The 18,868-nt window shown below is 46.9% G+C and overlaps 2 protein-coding genes across 5 annotated transcripts in view; both read left to right on the top strand.

Moving 5' to 3' along the window:
• Window positions 1–18,868, top strand: part of LOC135241498 (tetraspanin-18B-like) — an 84,777-nt gene that overhangs the window by 21,157 nt on the left and 44,752 nt on the right. Inside the window, exon 1 of one of the 3 annotated variants that reach the window (XM_064311974.1) lies at window positions 15,113–15,394. The exons of 1 other annotated variant lie outside the window; for it this stretch is intronic. The gene's annotated coding sequence lies outside the window, so the exon portion shown is untranslated. Of the gene's footprint in view, window positions 1–15,112; window positions 15,395–18,868 lie in introns of those variants that run through there. One more of the 3 variants, XM_064311972.1, reaches the window with a different exon arrangement.
• Window positions 1–18,868, top strand: part of chka (choline kinase alpha) — a 258,102-nt gene that overhangs the window by 207,740 nt on the left and 31,494 nt on the right. The gene's annotated exons all lie outside the window — the stretch shown is intronic.

The following is an 18,868-nucleotide window of genomic DNA, read 5'->3' as shown; positions in this document are numbered from 1 at the left end:
GGTGTAAACTGATTTATGACTTTTTTTCTGTTGGAAACAGGAGGAAGGAAGCAGGTTCGTTGAGGTTTATGTGGTCAGGTTTTTCATAAAGGACTTTAAAAAAAAACCATTTCAGACATTTGCAGGATGGAGGAAAGGTGGGGTTTGTTTTTATGGACTTCAAAGTGTTTTAACTTTAGAGATCAGATCTGGGTCAAATATACATTTAAAATACTTTAACTATTTAGGTACCAGTGAAATATAAAAAACAGTCCTTCTGATCAGCTAAGCACATTGCTAACCAAAATGTGCAATCATTCAAGTGTCAATCCTTAGTTTTTCAGTTTTGGTGGATTTGGTGACATCTGCGGTGACTGGGGGTCACAGGCCCTTTCATTTAGCCAGGACTCTAAAGTTACCTTTTTAGTCCCCGGTTCAACCCCTGACCTCGAGCATATAAAACCTACACCTGCGGTCACCTGTGGTCACCTGGCTGGCCGGGGAGTGCCGCGTATCAGCTCGTCTGGAAATGGTGCTGCAGAAAAAAAACACGTTAAAACCTAATTTATGCTTCGGCAACAAAGCGTCATGTGACAAAGTGTCAGCTGACAGAACTTTTGTCGGACGACCTTTTGCATTTGCAGTTGAGCGAAAGTGCGCCTTGTTACTATAGCAACTCTGTCGTGGATCCCTTACTTCCGTCCAATAATTTCTTTGCCTTCTCGTGTTCTCGGTAGTCAGCCCTTGAAGAATTGCAGGGGCGAGGAATATTTCCCCAGCTCTTCTGCCAGCTTCTCCTCTAAGCCCCTCCATTTTGCTAGCTAGCTATGTAAACAAAACATCTTCATTCGTAGAAACAGGCAGTGGTACGCTAGCATCGTCGCCATGGCAACATTTTTGTCTTCGTTTCAGCCGACCAATCACAGCCAATCACGACCCTTCCGACGGGCGTCTGCGGCAGGTGCGCGCCCCCCGTCGCTAATCCTCAAAAGCGTCGGCTGGACGTCAGAACCGGCGAATTTGCATCATCTTTGTCTGCACGACACTTTGTCTCATAGCTCTGGTGGGCTGGGAGGCAGTGTTACCATGGTGACCAGACAGTGACCGGTGAGGGTGTTGAGAAGTGGACATCATTTGTGAGGACCCGCTGAGGTTTATGGGGACTCAGGGGGGTCCGGAGCCTCGCTGTCCTGGGACAGATGTTCCAGGTGATTTCATCAGCGTTCCCCAAAAAAGCTGCCAGACTCCCTGAGGGTGCACTGATCATGGCTTCCATCCTCGTCGACACGGCTGTCTGTTTCTGTCTTGTCTTTTCAAGGTGGTGGGGGGGGGGGCAGCTGCAGTTACCCCCCAGGGAAGGGCCAACAGGGCCTTTGTTATATAGTACTTTGCCTTCTATGACTCACCTGCTGCCGTTCTTGTAGCAGCCTGCCATTTTAATGCATACTCTGACGTCAAATTCGGGTTTGTATAAACTTATGGTTCTCAGAATAGGATGACAAGACATTCAGTTTTTGGTTTGCTGTCGTGTGTAAGAGTCAAAACATAGCACTGCACTCCTCGCTTTCCTGTGCCCTTCTGTCTTTTAGAAGGTCGGGTTTGTTATGTGTCACGGACGTCTTGGCGGAAACGGCGGTGTTGAGGCAGTGAACAGTAAGGCTGCCACTTTCCTCTGCATGCGAGGGGAAGATAAAATGGATGTTGAGTCAACACGTTTTACAGAATATGGGCTTTAACAAAAGGTCTGAAAGTGAAGGCATTGTGTGGAGATGTGTGTCTGCATGCATTCAACCCTATTCTTATACACATACACACACGCACACACACACACACACACACACACACACACACTCACACACACAAACACCACACACATACTCACACACACACAAACCCCCCCCCCACACACACACACACATACTCACACACACACAAACACCACACACACACACACACACAAACCCCCACACACACACACATACTCACACACACAAACACCACACACACACACACACACACACACACACACCACACACACACACACACACACACACACACCACACACACACACACACACACACACACAAACACACACACACACACACACACAAACCCCACATACACAATCAGCCAGTTATCCAGAGCAGACAGCACACCATCATCCTCGATCATGGCAAAAATAGAGAAGAGTACTCATGACAGAGTGTTGGAGATTCATTCCTGACAGGAGCGTTTCCATGACCCGGAGTGCAAGAGCCCCCCAGATCTCAAGAGAACCCCCTCCCCCCGGCCTATAGAATTAAAGCAGGGTTATGTTGAGGGGAGCACTGTCATGGCTATAGGATGCACTCCCAACCTCGTTGTGCAAAAGGCATTCCTCTGCTTGCTTGGGAATCCGGGGTCTGTGCAACAAAAAAAAAATGCAGTCCTCTCGTGCAACAGCTGTGCGACTCAGCCAGTGGACTGCGCAGCTGGGTCGGTGGACTGCGCAGCTGGGTCAGTGGACTGCGCAGCTGGGTCGGTGGACTGCGCATCTGGGTCAGTGGACTGCACAGCTGGGCTGTTGGACTGTGCTGCTTGGCTGGTGGACTGCGCAGCTGGGCCAGTGGACTGCGCAGCTCAACCGGTGGACTGGTATAAAAGAAACTCCTGCAGAACATTTAGTCAGTGTGACATGTTCTGACCCCAAATGGACATCATAAGAAAGCAGAACATTTGCTTTGAATATCGGCAAACATTGTAGTTTATTTTAGAACTGTCTGCATTCTGCAGGTTTTAGGCTGACATAAAAAAGGGTTAAAATATTCCACAAAGTATTTCACCCAGCTCTGGGTATTTGTTCAGGATATAATTAAGTCGTTATCAGAGCCAGAAAAGTCATTACTTTTGGACCGATTCCACTTCCCGAAGCCCATACCAAGCATTTCTCTTAACCTAACCATGCTCAGCAAAAAAACATTTGAGCAGATATGTAATCAGAAGGCGAACCATTCGCTGGTTTGACAGCAGTAGAGGACTGAGGGATTGCTGCAGTCAGTGTTCGAGGTCTGTACCCTGGGGAGATAGGGCGTGGGGTTCAGGGTCGTGATTGGGGTGGGCAGGATTGTGGTGGTAGGGATTTGGGGGGGGGGGGCACGCCTTCATCTGCGGAACCCCCTTATCTGGGGAACCCCTCATCTGTGGCCGTCTCCAGGCTGTGAGCGATCGCCCAGAAGCCTCGTTGGTTCTGTTCCGCATCTTTACCACTGAGTCACCACCACACTGGCTGGAAATTGTGCTGCGACGGGGGCGGGGGAATATATGAGATGACCGCAGAAAAAGAGAAGAAGTCTTACTGTTGAAACAGACCACTGCTCAAAAACTTCACTGGGGGGGGGACTGACTGACTGACTGAGATGACAGCTGTGGGGAATAGTTTAATGTCAAATTTTCAATCTCAAAGGAATTTTTTCCATGATTGTTTATCCCGTATACACACCCACATCACTCTGAGTCTAATCAGAGCAAATGAAGTAAAGATGAATTTTCTGTCCTGTCCTGCAGCTTGAGGTGGTTCAGCTTTCATCATTTTTAAAAAATCATCTCTACTATTTCTCTGGATGTTTTAACCACACAATCATATCTTTTACAGTAAGTTTCTATATTATTTCCATATTTGTACAATTAATATTCTCCCCTGGCTGATGTAATAGCCATGTCTGCTAGTTGACTGTCTATTCTACTGCCTGTGAAAGGCGTACCCAGCCCGGAGTGCCTGGGTAGCACCAGCGGCTAAAGATTACGCAGCGACTGTTTTATTTATTTATTTTTTCCAAATTGCTGGTCTGTCCCTAAAAAGCAATCCGCGTATCGCACAGACCGAACCGCACTCAGTACCCATTTAGGTACAATCTCAGTAATAAAGGTACGAAAGAAGGGCCCATAAAGGTACAAATGGTGCTCACTGGGGTGGTACCCTGCAGGTACACGGAAATTGTGTCCCTGGCCACTGTAATACACCACCCATTTGTACCTTTTTTTTTTTTTTTTGCTTGTAAAAGGTCCCGATTTGCACCCAGAGAGAACGTCATTGCACTTTCAGGGTACATTTGGGAAAATGTCCCTCCGCTGTCCCTGCGTCTCTGAGAGTGTGGATGGCGATCGCAGGTTGTAATTGAGTCGGAACCTGTAATTTACCCCCCCGCCACTTTGCCTGGGGGACGGTAATGGCCTTCCACTGCCAGCCGGGGCCGCCTCTCCCCGGGGGGGGGGGGGGAGCGCGCGTGGGAGCAGCCTCTGCCGGCTCCTCGAAGGAGGGCTCCGCGCGTGTGTGTGCGAGCGAGCGAGCGCTGGGTTGATATTGGGGGGGGTTCCTCGCACGCCGTGACCCCACACGCGTGCGTGCGAGAGTGGCGGTTTGGGGTCGTAGTGGTGGTCCTGTGGTTTCGGCCTCTGGGTCCTGAGAGACCGTACGTTCCAAACAAACCCAGTCCTCTGAGCTGCCTGACTGAAATCACTTATGATGTCATCTTCCCCTGTGGAATACTTCTTCTTCTTCTAGTTATTGTTATTATTGTTATGAATAATGATAATAATAAAATTACCAAAGGATAATGCCAACAATCATAATCATGGATTGTGCTAATATAGCAGTTCAGTGTTACAGTGAAGGTGGAAACTCACCTTAACCACCACCAGCCCCCACCTGAGCGAAGCATGGCAGCCATTTTACAGCAGAAGTGGAGAAGGAAGGAGCGATTTACTTGCTGATGACAACTGGGTGACCTGATTGGAGACAGGTTGGGAGCCCTGTACTCTTACCCATAAACTCTGCGGGACATTGATCTAGGTCAGAACTCATTTAATCCCAAACAGGGTCTCCTAGAGCACAGTGTCCCGCCGCTGCTGGGGCAGGGTGTATTTTTTAACTCTGTCCAGAGGGAACACTGCCCCCCACTGGCCCAGCAACACCATTTACAAAAAAAATAGGTTTGAGCAACCAACCCTGCCGGAATGTCCCCTGAAATAGATACTCTCAGCCCTGCGATAGATTGGCGGCCTGTCCAGAGTGTATTCCTGCCTCTCAACCAATGCATGCTGGGATAGGCTCCAGCACGCCCTGCAACCCTGTCCAGAACAAGCGGGTATAAATAATGGATGGATAACTCCTTAATAACATCCTCAGCGCTGTGCCTCGGGATCTTTTTTTGTGCAAATTACCCACGTTAGCTCCAGCCGAGCGCAAGCTAACGGCGAAGTCTCCTTCAGCGAGACGCGAGGCGTGTCGTCTGCAGGAGCGAGGCGCGTTCACGGGCCCCATTCTCCCCGTGATTTCCCCCCCTGCTTAGCGTTAGCCTGCGCTTTTACACTGCTGATTTCCCCCACGCTTAGCGTTAGCCTGCGCTTTTACACTGTTGGTTCCCCCATGCTTAGCGTTAGCCTGCACTTTTACACTGCAGATTTTCCCCCTGCTTAGCGTTAGCCTGCGCTTTTACACTGCTGATTTCCTCCCTGCTTAGCGTTAGCCTGCGCTTTTACACTGTTGGTTCCCCCATGCTTAGCGTTAGCCTGCACTTTTACACTGCAGATTTTCCCCCTGCTTAGCGTTAGCCTGCGCTTTTACACTGCTGATTTCCCCCTGCTTAGCGTTAGCCTGCGCTTTTACACTGTTGGTTCCCCCATGCTTAGCGTTAGCCTGCACTTTTACACTGCAGATTTCCTCCCTGCTTAGCGTTAGCCTGCGCTTTTACACTGCAGATTCCCCCCTGCTTAGCGTTAGCCTGCGCTTTTTACACTGCAGATTTCCTCCCTGCTTAGCGTTAGCCTGCACTTTTTACACTGCAGATTTTCCCCTGCTTAGCGTTAGCCTGCGCTTTTACACTGCAGATTTCCCCCCCTGCTTAGCGTTAGCCTGCGCTTTTACACTGCAGCTTTTCCCCCCTGCTTAGCGTTAGCCTGCGCTTTTACACTGCTGATTTCCCTCTGCTTAGCGTTAGCCTGCGCTTTTACACTGCAGATTTTCCCCCCGCTTAGCGTTAGCCTGCGCTTTTACACTGCTGATTTCTCCCCTGCTTAGCGTTAGCCTGCGCTTTTACACTGCTGATTTCCCTCTGCTTAGCGTTAGCCTGCGCTTTTACACTGCTGATTTCTCCCCTGCTTAGCGTTAGCCTGCGCTTTTACACTGCAGATTTTCCCCCCTGCTTAGTGTAGCCTGCGCTTTTACACTGCGTTTCCCCCCTGCTTAGCGTTAGCCTGCGCTTTTACACTGCTGATATTCCCCCTGCTTAGCGTTAGCCTGCGCTTTTACACTGCAGATATTCCCCCTGCTTAGCGTTAGCCTGCGCTTTTACACTGCAGATATTCCCCCTGCTTAGCGTTAGCCTGCGCTTTTACACTGCTGATTTCCCCCCCTGCTTAGCGTTAGCCTGCGCTTTTACACTGCATATTTAGCGTTAGCCTGTGCTTTTACACTGCGATTTTCCCCCCGCTTAGCATTAGCATGCGCTTTTACACTGCAGATTTAGCGTTAGCCTGCGCTTTTTACACTGCTGATTTTCCCCCTGCTTAGCATTAGCCTGCGCTTTTACACTGCAGAATTTCCCCCACGCTTAGCGTTAGCCTGCGCTTTTACACTGCTGATCTGCCTCCAGCCATCTGCACTGCGCTGCTAACGAGCTGCTCTTCCTGTCTTCCGTTTCCCGCGCAGTGGCGGTTATTTTTTACCGCTAAATGCCACGGCGTTTCTTAATTTCTTGTAGCTGCTCAGAAAGATCACTGCTTCGCTCATTTCCAGACGGATATACAGGGCACACAGCGTTACGAAATTCCTCTGAACACTGATAACATCTCTGCTCCGTTTTGCCTGAACTTTTCATTTCTTAAAAAGGTCCCCATGTCTTAGAAAATCGGAGTTCTGGCATTGATTGTGCACTGTAGGGTTGATACTTACATAGTTATGTGCTGGTAAAATATGAACTGTTCTACTTCACTTTTTTGTTGTGGTAGGCCTATAAGAAAGAAAAAATCTCCAGGCCAAAAGGTCCGTTAGGAATTGGCCCCAGTTTCCCCCAGGCTGAAAGCAGCCAATCATTTTGAACCATGTCATTCGCATAAACCCACCTTTGGTCAGCCTTTTCCAAGAATGAGGTAATGTGCAACTTTTTGTGATTTTGCATCTATGACCACAGAGCAGGGCCTATAATTACGAATGAACGAACAAGCAAGATTTCAAACATGACTAGCTCAACTGGCCATGCTAAATGTTCTGTGTCTGGGCATTTTTAATCGATCTAGCTGCTCCTGTTGTGTCCTGATGCTTCCTCCAGGGCATTAATAGAGCATGGTGGTTTGCCCTGTCCTTACCCATTGGATTTAGTAAACTGGTGAGGCGCCATTTAAACCAGATGAACTGTGTTTTTTCCTGTGTTGTGCTACTTGAATTTGAAACCCCAGATGAGGCTCCTCCGTGCAAAATGAGATTGGGGGGGCAGAAATGAGAAGGTAGATCGACTTATTCGGCTCACAGCTGAGCTGAGGCTTGAGAGTTGTGCCAAGGAGCACCTGGCTACACGGTTGCTAAGGAAGTGCTGGTATCCAGGAGCTGGTTGATGAGCGGGGCAGAGGGCGCCAGACCGTGTGGCAGAGGGACACTCACCCATTTAAAACTGGTCTGGTACCGAATCTGGACCATGCCAGTGGCAGCTGCGGCTGCCAGCCCAGCGGGGTAGCAAATAATTGGCCCCAGCGTCACTTGAAGGGAGTCGGATTTCAGTCTGTGTTGTGTTGCACACCAGCGCCCCCTCTGGTCAGGTTGGCACCTGCAGTCGGCCTACACAAGCACTGCATGAAGATCTGAAGCGTCTGGTAGTTTAACCTGGACTGAAAAGTGAGAAGGAGCAGGGACTGACATAAAACGTTTTGGAGGACAGGATGTGCTTGTCTGCACAAACACACACTCACGCACACACACAACACTTACACACCATCAACGACGCACAGCACGACAACACACACACAACAGCACAACACACCACCACAGCACACACAACACATGCACACATACACGCACAGCACACACACACACACACACACACCACGCACAGACACACACACACACACACACAACACACACACACACACACACACTACACAACACACAACACACACACACCTACACACACACACAACACACACACACACACACACAATACTTACACACACGCACACACACACACACACACACACACACACATATACTTACACACACACACACACACACACACATGCACGTCGAGCCCCCACATTCTTCAGGCCGGCTCCTCAGAGGCAGAGCTGGGGAAACAAGCGGGAGCCGGGCTGAGCTCTGTGAAGCTCATTACCGCCCGTCATCGCCGCGCCCGGCCTGCTCGCGACCGTGGCGGTTAGGGAGTCCCCGCCGCCCCCGCCGCCGTCCCGCCAACGCGGGGCTAACTGGTCCGTTCCGCCGTTCGACTCTTGGCAGCGTCTCTGGAACGTCTGGCCGCCAGACTGCGTGAAACGATGCCGTCCCATGTCTCCCGCTCCCGATGCCCCCCCTCCCCCCCCCGCTTTCCCCATCCTCCCCTCCAAAAGAAACACAAAAAACCGCAAAAACCGACCGGCGGCTCATCGCACTGCCCGAGCGCTTTGAGGGTCTTTTTAAGCACGTGTAGACAGAGCACCTTCATCCTCAACGGCCCATCTGTAAGTGCAATCAGAGGCCTTTTAAAATGCCATCTGAACCATTAAACAAGTGGACCAACCAGCTCTGGCAGCAGCCTGAAAAGAGATTTATAAATAAGACCAGGGTTATTCTTGGAGACAACGGGGGGGGGGGAGGGGGGGGGAGGGGGGGGGAGGGTGGTTAACGGTTCTTTATGGTTTTGTCTGGTCATAACTGGTCTCAGAGCTGACAGTTATGCTCACAATTCCCAAAATTGCAAATATTAAGTGTGTAGAAGCCAAATACCAAGAAGTATAGCCACTGGGAAGGTGCAATTGTAGCTAGCATGGGTATGTAAATTCTGTACATTTGGTACAACGTGGTGTGATAAAATCCATGTCCAGCTGGATGGAATATTTATTAATGATCATAAATCAAAACTAAAATATCATCAAAAATCATTGGCCTAAACCGCACTCCAAAATCTTTATCTGAAATGTGTAATTTTGCGACAACAGTTTGAGCGAAATGATGAGACTGAAAAACAGCGTATGTGGAAACGGATAACGGCTCTCTGTGCTTTATCTAATCATCAGGGGAACGGGACAAAATGGCCGACCATGACCCAGTTTCATCTCTCAGCCAGCCAATCCCCACGGGACATGGGTCAGGAGGCGTGAGAATGAACACAGTGCACCCATGCAGGCCCCCTGGGGGTGGGTGGGTGGGTGGGGGGGGGGGCGGCAGCTGGGGTAGAGTGTGTACTTAATTGATTTGTGCTCACAGCCATGACCACTGCAAGCCTGGATGACAAACATCATCCAGTGATCCATCTCCTGGGTCTTCTTTCAGCCTCTCCCTCTTTCTCCTCTATCACTTTCTCCCCCTCTCTCTGTTTGTCTCTCTCTCTGCTCTCTCTTCCCTCCCCCCTTCCATTTCATGCCTATTCTGGACTCACAGGAGCTAACCCAAAGGAACCTGCTCTTGCTCTTGGTATACGGTGGTACACACCCTTCATTCCACATCTGGATAGTCTGCTAAATGCCAACAGACCAAGCGGCGGGCCAGTTCTGATGAAGACCGACGTAGTCGAAACGTTAGCTGTTAGTCATTTCTGATACCGGTCAGATTACCCATAGTTCACATCCTTGATCCTTGGTGTGCTGGAGTACAACAGCTCATCACGATTCCAGACAGACACATGATGGAGATTTTGAGTTGTAGCGGGTGTAGCTTGGCTAGTTAGCTAGTGAAGCACAGTAAAAAGGTGCGGTAAAAACTAAGGTCTCGTAGCAGGTTACGGTGACAACACTCTCTGGCGATGCAACGATCAAATTAAAAAATTACGATGTTTTCCTTGCCTAGGGGCGATTTCACCTTCAGCTGACTGGTAACGCCTTTGGCTACGAAGTCTATGGGCGAGTGAGAGACCCGGGTTCAAAACACACCAAGGACTCCGGCAAATCTCTTAACTCGTTCGTTATACTGTGAGTTGAGGTAGCTCTGAAAAACCTCCGCCACTCCGGACTGAACGCTCGACACCCAAATCAGCCATTCTGCCCAGGCTGTAGTGTATCTCTACACAATCCACACTCAGAGGTGGGTAACCCGACTTCAAAGAGTAAAAAGACTGACCATGTATTTGCTCCACCACCATGCACTAAACCAGCTGATTCTAATTAGCATAACTCTTCAGCATGATAGGAGAACTAATTATTGTAATCAGCTGGTTTAGTGCATGGTGGTGGAGCAAATACATGGTCAGTCATTTTACTCTTTGAAGCCGGGTTACCCACCTCTGTCCACACTCAATGTTGAAGAAGCTCAACGTTACAGCTTTAATTTGCCTGGTAGACAAAAAAAACCCTGTGGAGAAGAGCAGGACGTGACCTTGCTTTGGTCAAGTGCAGGGATAATCTGCCCTGAGGCCTTCGCAGACATATAAAAAAATTAATATTTGAAATTATGAAATAAAATATTGCATTTTTAATAACGAGTTGAAGAGTTGAAGGTAGTGATGCCTGCAGAACTTTCCAGTAGGTTTGCGCACGCGATCCATCTTCATTTCGCAAAGATTCAGTTCATCTAGTTTGGATGCTTTTGAGAGAATCCGCCATACCTCTGAGTTGACAGGCTATGTTTGTGGATCTCTCTCGAGTTAAAATAATCAGTGTAGTGCTCAAGGTTTAGATGGGGGGGGGGGGGGCTGTTGGCTGAGGAGAGGCGATTCTGCTACAGCGACTAGCAGCAGAACAGCCTACCTGTAGCCACCTCTATACATATCTTCACCATCCCCCGAGCTTACCTGTAATGATGTAGATTGGGATCACCTTGCCTGGAGCCACTGTTTACACCCTGCCCACGGGACCCCGTCGAAGCCCAGATCAGTCAATTAAAAGCAGCCGCAGGGCTGGAGCGAGCGCGTGCCGATTTACCTCACGGCTCCCGGCGAAACCCCGCTGGATTTCCTCCATATTTAAAGGCTTTGAATGGATGAATTAGCACAAACGATACTACTGTTACCATTGCGTATTCATTAGCTGCTTTCTGATAGATAACCTTCAGGGTAACAAAAAAAATAAAATAAATTAAAAATAAAAAATGAATAGAATTCGAATAGAATTTTTATGAAGTGCAATATGCACTCTGGTATATATGCGTATGGCTTTTTAAAAATGTAAGTGGGGGGGGTGTACATTGTTATTATGTCTGCGTGTTTAGTGCATTCAGACCTTCCTTCTCCAGGCTCATAATATAACCAGATGCTTCAGCGGTTGCTTAGCTACGGAAAAACAAAAAACCTGCACGAGACGGAATCGCGTGAGCGCGAGCGTTCTAAAAAAAAAAAAAAAAAAAAGAATTATTATAAAAAAGGAAAGGAAAAAAAAATAAATAAAGAGCTGTTCCTGTCTGGTCTCCAGAGGTTTTCATTTCCCTATGAATGAGATCAATCACACGGACGCGCACCTTCATCAGCCTCCCTTAGCAACGTCGGGTAATTCTGAAGTCTATAAAATTAAAGGGGGGGAGGGGGGTGGGGGTGGTGGTGGTGCAACCTTAATGGAGGCAAATTAATTTTCTAGGGCCAGGACTACAATTAGCCTACATTGAATGTCTTCATTATAGCCTTGTTTTGTAGTAGAAAGGGCTTGAGTGTGAGTGTTTAATATGTTAATACGGTTTGTGACAACGTCGTTTCAGGGCTCGGGCCCAGCTGTGGCACCAGACCTGGGTCAACAAATACAGCGTTTTTAAAATATTTTAATAAAAGTTGGCAGTAAAATGTGAGAGTGCTCCAGCAAAATCCCCACCCTGATTTTAACACAACACCGCTGCAAAAAACAAACAAACTGTAACATGCAATCATGAGACACTGCTGCAAAAACCAAACTGTAACACGCAATCATGAGACACTGCTGCAAAAACCAAACTGTAACACGCAATCATGAGACACTGGTGAAATTTGAGATGTTTGCACATTGCGAACCGAAGAACAAAAGAGCAAACAGGACATTTGCTGGTGTCAAAAGCATGAGCGAAGCATGTGAAATAATAATAATAATGTGGCGCTGGTTTCCTGCGCCTCGTCCTCCCTTCCTCTGGGCTCATTTTGACCTTGTGCTCCAGTTCCTGCAGGAGTGACGTCCACGCGCAGACTCTGTGAAGCAGAGCAGCGCTAACCAGCCCTGTGCCTGGAGATCTACTGTCCAGTAGGTTTTCACTCCAAACCCTGACAAAGCCACACCTCATTACAACAGCTAGAGCGGGGCTGCCCAACCCTGTTCCTGGAGATCTACCATCCTGTAGGTTTTCATTTCAACCCTAAATTTCCCACACCTGACTCTAATAGTTAGCAGCACAACCAGATTGCTACCTGTTGTAATGAGGTGTGGCTTTGTCAGGGTTTGGAGTGAAAACCTACTGGATGGTAGATCTCCTGGAACAGGGTTGGGCAGCCCCGCTCTAGCTGTTGTAATGAGGTGTGGCTTTGTTAGGGTTGGAGTGAAAACCTACAGGACGGTAGATCTCCAGGAACAGGGTTGTAAGGGTTCTTTTTATTGGACGGGTGTGTTTACTCGAATGTCCGCAGCCGTGGTGAAGAGGACAAAAGGAGTCCAACACAGTTGTATACTCCACCATGCTCGTTCATTAGCTGTAAAATGGCCAGTCTTAATTCAGCTCTAAACCGATAACATTTGCCCCCAATGGGGACCAAATATCAACTGTTTAGAGTTGCATTAACACTGAACATTTTATTGTATAGCAGTGGTGACCATATAAACCAGGTCTCATGCCGATATAGCTATCTCTGGGCATACACAAGGACAAATCCAGGAACATAAGTACTTTTGCATTACCTTTGAGAAGCTGAGGAATAAATGCCACAGCATGTCATGTAATGCTGTCATCCAGCAACACTACTGTATCTCAACCTTGACCCCACTACAGCAGTGTCAGTGACTACAGTAATGTGCTTATACATATGCATATAATAACCAAACCACTTGAAAGGGACGTTTCATAAAAATGACGACCACAACTGCTGGGCAAATATTGACTCTGTTCCCCGTCGGGCAGCTGTAACCCAATAGTTAGACTGTGAGTACGAAGCAAAGTGCGTGTCGTCGTCAAAAATAGCATGCCATAGCTCTGATGTGCTTGTGTGACTAATGGTTTATTTATATAGAAGAATCACTCTATTTACAGTAAGCATCAATTTAGTGATATGCTCTGGGCCAGTTGGGCACCCCACCCCCCCTTCCCCCAACTCCTTAAAGGCCTTTTGTATAACGTTTCGTAACTAAGAATTTTATTTATATTACTGCTTGTTGTGGATTCTCCATTAACTTCTCATGACAAGTGCCATGTGTGAACACTATCCTTAAGTCCTATCTTTTGTTTTTGTCAGTGAAAATAAACAAATATCCGAGGACAATGAACCCAGTGCCCTGTTCTCTTTTAGCGCCAGGCTCTTCTGAGGATGTTGAGAACTTTTATTTCCTTTAGTGGAGTCTACAGCCTGTCTGGGCCACAGTGTAAATAAGTCTCGCACCGTTTGTTGTGACCACGTGTCGTTTTTACTGGGCCCTCTGTCTGGCGCGCGAACCCTTCTGCTTTCCTGCAGCTAGTATATTTATTTATGTGTCAAAGCTGACATGCTTGGCGCAGTTTCAGACTTTGAACTGCATGTGATACATAGAAAATTATCGAAACAAATAAGACCCTTCTTCAATATGAGAAAAAAAACCTTAAACCTGGAGGTGACGGAGGACGGGATTGGGAAGAATAAATATTATGAGTGTACGTCAGCAACGTCTCGCAGTCTGCCGCGTAATCCAGTGGCGATGGTTGCAATGGCAAGTGAACAGCGGTCCATTCTAAAACTCACGCTGAAATTAAACGCATCGGTAAACCCCGTCTGGCAGGGGAAGTCACAGCCCAGCAGGGCCCCACCCTAGCTTTGCAAGCCCTCTCTCTCTCTCTCTCTCTCTCTCTCTAGTCTGTGCTGGGCTGGCTCGTGCTGGCACGGGGACAACTCGCAGCCGGAGCGTCTGGAATACACTGCGCTCGCGCGGGATGCGCTGTTAATTACTGTTGCGGGCACGGGGACGCTGATTTGAATTTCACCTGAACTGATATTACTGTGCAACACTTTAGCACCCCTTACGGAAGTGGAATATACCGTAAATATATTGATATTAAATATATAGTCAAGTAACAAAGAAAAAATATCGAAACACTTTTTTTCATCATATGGGAAAATTGCAATTATGGCTTTGCATATTGCAATTAACTTGATCTTTAAAATACACACTGATCTGTGTTACACTTCCTTTTTAATGATATGAAATACGGTACGTTTATTTTAAGCGCACATGCTTACATTATATTGTAGATTTCCATCAAGGATGTCACGTGAATTGGCGTTGGCCACTTTTTATGTTGACTGAGTAAATCAAAGTCTATTTGTATTGGCAAAATCAGACATGTTTTCTTAACGAAACGGGGAAATTAAGGCATTTGATACATCAAATAAGCAGGCAGACGGCCTCTGAGTTCCTGTTAACCAATCCAAACACCTTGAGTAACAAGAAGGGGTTCTAGAGGACAGCAGTCGGTGAAGGTATTGGAATGCTTACAGTTGTCACTGTGGTGTCTCTGTGATGTTTTGATTAAATCAGAGACTGTGGATAAGAATGTATTTTTGCAACCCACTTTGCCTCAGGGAATTAAAGACATCCTACCTCGAAAGGATCGAGTCCCAAAGGACCATGTGACTGTCCATCGATCGTCGAAATCGCTTGGGTACATTTGCGCAATCGAACCAAGTCGATCGAGGCAGATCGATGCTACATCTAATGAACGGTACAATGGTGGGCGGCGCTCTGGAAATTCACATATTAACCGAAGGGGTTAACTGGGGGGCGTGAACACAAATTGAGTACCCGCCCTCGGGGGCTGAACACTGTCTGGGATGTTCGTATCGAGCGCGAGCTCGAAAGAAAGCTGTTTGCATACCAATCGCCCTGGAAGAAGGCATGACCAAATTGGGGCTGTGATACTTCAGGCTCTGGAATGTATTAGCTGAAAGTTGAAGCTTGCGGGACACATATTTTGCTTCTTGAGCTGTTTTCGGCCCGTTGTTTTATCTGTGAAGATAGCTGATTTCAACCTCGAAGAATCCACTACCTGACACTTTTTGGAGTAGTTCTTGCCCGGATCGCGCACGGTTGAGGACTAAACTGCATTTTGGGGGTAAGGACTTGGCTATCAGTTTGGTTTTATTGCGTCCGAAGTTGTTTTGATTTTGTTTTAGCGTGTGCTCGTGATTAGAGTCTGTTTACTTTAGACTCATAACAGAAGTTCAGAACACATTGTAATTGTAAATAGGCAAAGCTGAGCGCGTGAGAGTCAGTTTCTCTCAAAGGAACGTCGCAAATATGCAGATATAAGAATATTGTAATTTTTTTGCCAGTTTCATGTTGGTTGGTTTTTGCATGCTTGGAATATTGGCTTTCACCACGGGAGGAAAGTACTCAAAACACACCATGTGCGAATGCAGCAGGCAATTAAATATATTTTGTGTTCGGCCACTGACTGAAGCATAACAGTACGTTTGGATGAAATACAACCGTGTGATAGAAGCAGTGTATCTCAGTTCATAACATTATGTCGCCGATGTCACATTCTTTCAACTATGCGAGCTGTTTCACAATTTCACAGTTGTGTTCAGTGTCACAGCACCCAACCACCATATATTATAGATTTGCTTTATTGGCTGACATAATTTGTTTTACGCACAGTTTGTTGTCCACGAGTGGACGTTCTCTTGAAAGAGTTACAGTTTATGATCGATTCGACCAGTGAGATCAAGAGCTTCGGCCAACGATTTCCTGCACGAGAGTTTCTTTGAAACGCAGAATCTCCGGTCATCGCTCAATTTCGCGGTGCATTTGGCGTTTCCGCCAGTACGTGCCCACCGAAGTGCGGTTATGCACGGCCAGGATCGCAGTAGTAAGATGTGCCCGGAGTGGCATCCACGTCGGTATCCGCTGAAGACGCGACTTAAACGCATCGCAAGTTACCACACACTTCAGTACAATCCGCTATAGCCTTACCACAAACACATGTTCACGATTACCACAAAAAAAAAAAAAAAATTAGGATAAACTCATCTTCTTGACAGCAAATTGTTTTTGAATCGCTGCAGCTATTGTGACTGATATTCCGGATGTTTTTGCGCGTTGGCTAGTTGTGTTGTTTTCCAAAACATGGTACGATTTTCTGTTCATTGCGTTGGCTCGTATCCCATTCCCACGTGTGGCTTCGGTGTAGTGGTGTATATCCAACATTGTGGAGCTGATTGGCATTATATTGCAGCCTGCCCGGGGATATTTCTACAAGATAAATGAGATTTGCACCAGTTCCTCAAATTTCGGGTGTAAAAAATACACCTGGGTAACGAGTGAAACTAGATAAATTACGGGAAATTAAGAGTGGTGACTGAACCAAGCGTCCTTCTGCTGATCGGTGTGTGTCAGTATTTAATTTAATCAAAATAAGCTCACAGCCAACACAATTTTTCGTAAGTACTTTTATTTGGACTTTTGAAAACGGGGAGAACGGCTACAGTTTCTGTAAATTGGGTATATATGTTTTTGAGGTGCACTCTGTATGAAAAAGAGAGTGAGGTTATCATTGTTATTTAATTTTGCTGCTGACTTAAGCTATGATGATTTTGATACAGTCTTAGGAATGTTGACATACGGAAGGGGGAGAGAAAGGTTTTTAGATATTGCTGAAAACAGAATTCCTCAAACCACCACATAGCCGTGACCACTTTCTTTTTGCTCATAACGTATTTTGAATATTTGATATTTTATGTTTAGTTTTGGCCATGTCTAATTTCTTTCTTGTGTACTTTGCATGAATTTTTTTTCTTTAAATTTGCGGAATAAAAAAGTGCTACGGCTCTGCAAACTCCACATCGAATTCTGTATCAGTGAAGAAGAAATTATGCAATTGATTTTCATTTATAGTAAACAATATCTTTCTTTGATGTGTTGTTCAAATGAATTGATATTGTGCTTTTTTGTCTTTTTCTGCTGTCTGTTGTTCTGCAGATTCTTCCCATGTTCTTTGTATAAGCATTCAATATATAAACTAATTTATTTATCTTTTGTAAGCATATAAATGTGAGGTACATTTGGGTGACATCACTGCTTTTCAGAATCTAACGGCCATCTGGGGCCACGAGAAATTTGCCCAATTACATTTTCTTTCTGTTCCTTTTAAAATATATATATATATTGATATCTGTCATAGTGGACACATGGGGTTGAAAGCAAAGGGACTGTGATCTGTACTTATACTCTGCAAGCTCCAGTGAAAACCAGTCAGCTTTTTTTGATGTCATCTGTTCCTCATAAAGACATATAGCTTAATTTGAATGCACTCCTTGGCGTTGGAGAATCAGGATAGATGTATTTTGTGTTTGTGGTCGATGATTGAAGAATGTTTGGGTTCCATGACCAGCTTGAACTGTTGTCAGTCTGGACAGGCAGTAAACCCCCTGCTGCTTGTGTCAATTTCTCTGTAAATATTTTAAAATCTTATTATATCCATAACACTAGTTCACATACACACACACACACACACAATGCACACGCTCACACACACACACACACAATACACAGTCTCACAGACAATGCACACACACTCACACACACACACACTCAGACATGTTCGTAGCGTGGTGGGGCACACATGCATTGAGGCGGTATATCTCCCATTCCTGGGAGGAGGGAGGGAGGTATTCTCAGAACGTTTGACGGCTTGTAAACAGAGGTAGAGCAGACCTGTCATATCTGGTTGAAGGTGCTTCTTCAGACACCCTTGGCTGCCTTTTTGTGTTTCTCTTCGCGGCAGAACCTCCTTCTAGTCGAAGGAAACGCAGTGACTTTCCACTTCCTGTCTCCGCAGAAGCGCTGCGTCGCTCGTCGGCCGCGGCTGATAGCGGTGATTTAGGATCTCATTCCCTCGGGTTCTTTATCTCCGAGCCGCTCGGGCGGGGCCGCGAGCGGGCGTTCTGAGCCTCGGTCAGGCCGAACGCAATCCCGCGGGACCTCCGCTCTCCTGAGGGAGGGAGACCCGCTGTGATTCACGCCGGCGTCCTCTGCTCCGCGCTCACCGCCTGCAACGTCCTTCATCGATTCGCCATGTCGCATAAACAATTAACGCTCGAGTTTTATTGTTGGAGGTTGAGTGATGCTGGCCGATATTCACCACACACTTGACATCAGAAGGTTTTTTTGTATTTATTTTTTAGAAAAATGACCACAAATCTGCTCACTGCTCTGATCTTTGACCTCTGATGGGTGTTTGTTGCGGTTTGCTTTGCTCGCTCTGATTGGCTGATTGGCCTGGGTTGGTGGGGCCCATGGGGGCAAAACTCTTACGCGGTGCTTCTGGGTTCAAGGTTGTGTGCCAATCAGGTTTCAGTTTTCCAGCTGCAGGTGGGGAGGCACGGGGCTCAGGTAGGGAGTCTTTGAAAATGTACTCGGTGAGTGGTTAGGGCCTCAGAGATAGCTAAAGTTTAATTTACAGAAACACTTTAACCACATAACCCCAAGCACTTAAAAAGGCAATTTCCTCCTTGTTTGCACTGGTCTTAAATAAAGCCTTATAACTTTGTGGCAACACGCAGTAGAGACATGGATTATGGCATTC

Source organism: Anguilla rostrata, chromosome 16 (genome assembly GCF_018555375.3).
Source record: "Anguilla rostrata isolate EN2019 chromosome 16, ASM1855537v3, whole genome shotgun sequence".
NCBI classification, from domain to species: Eukaryota; Metazoa; Chordata; class Actinopteri; order Anguilliformes; family Anguillidae; genus Anguilla; species Anguilla rostrata.
This window is presented reverse-complemented; position numbering and strand designations above follow the sequence as displayed.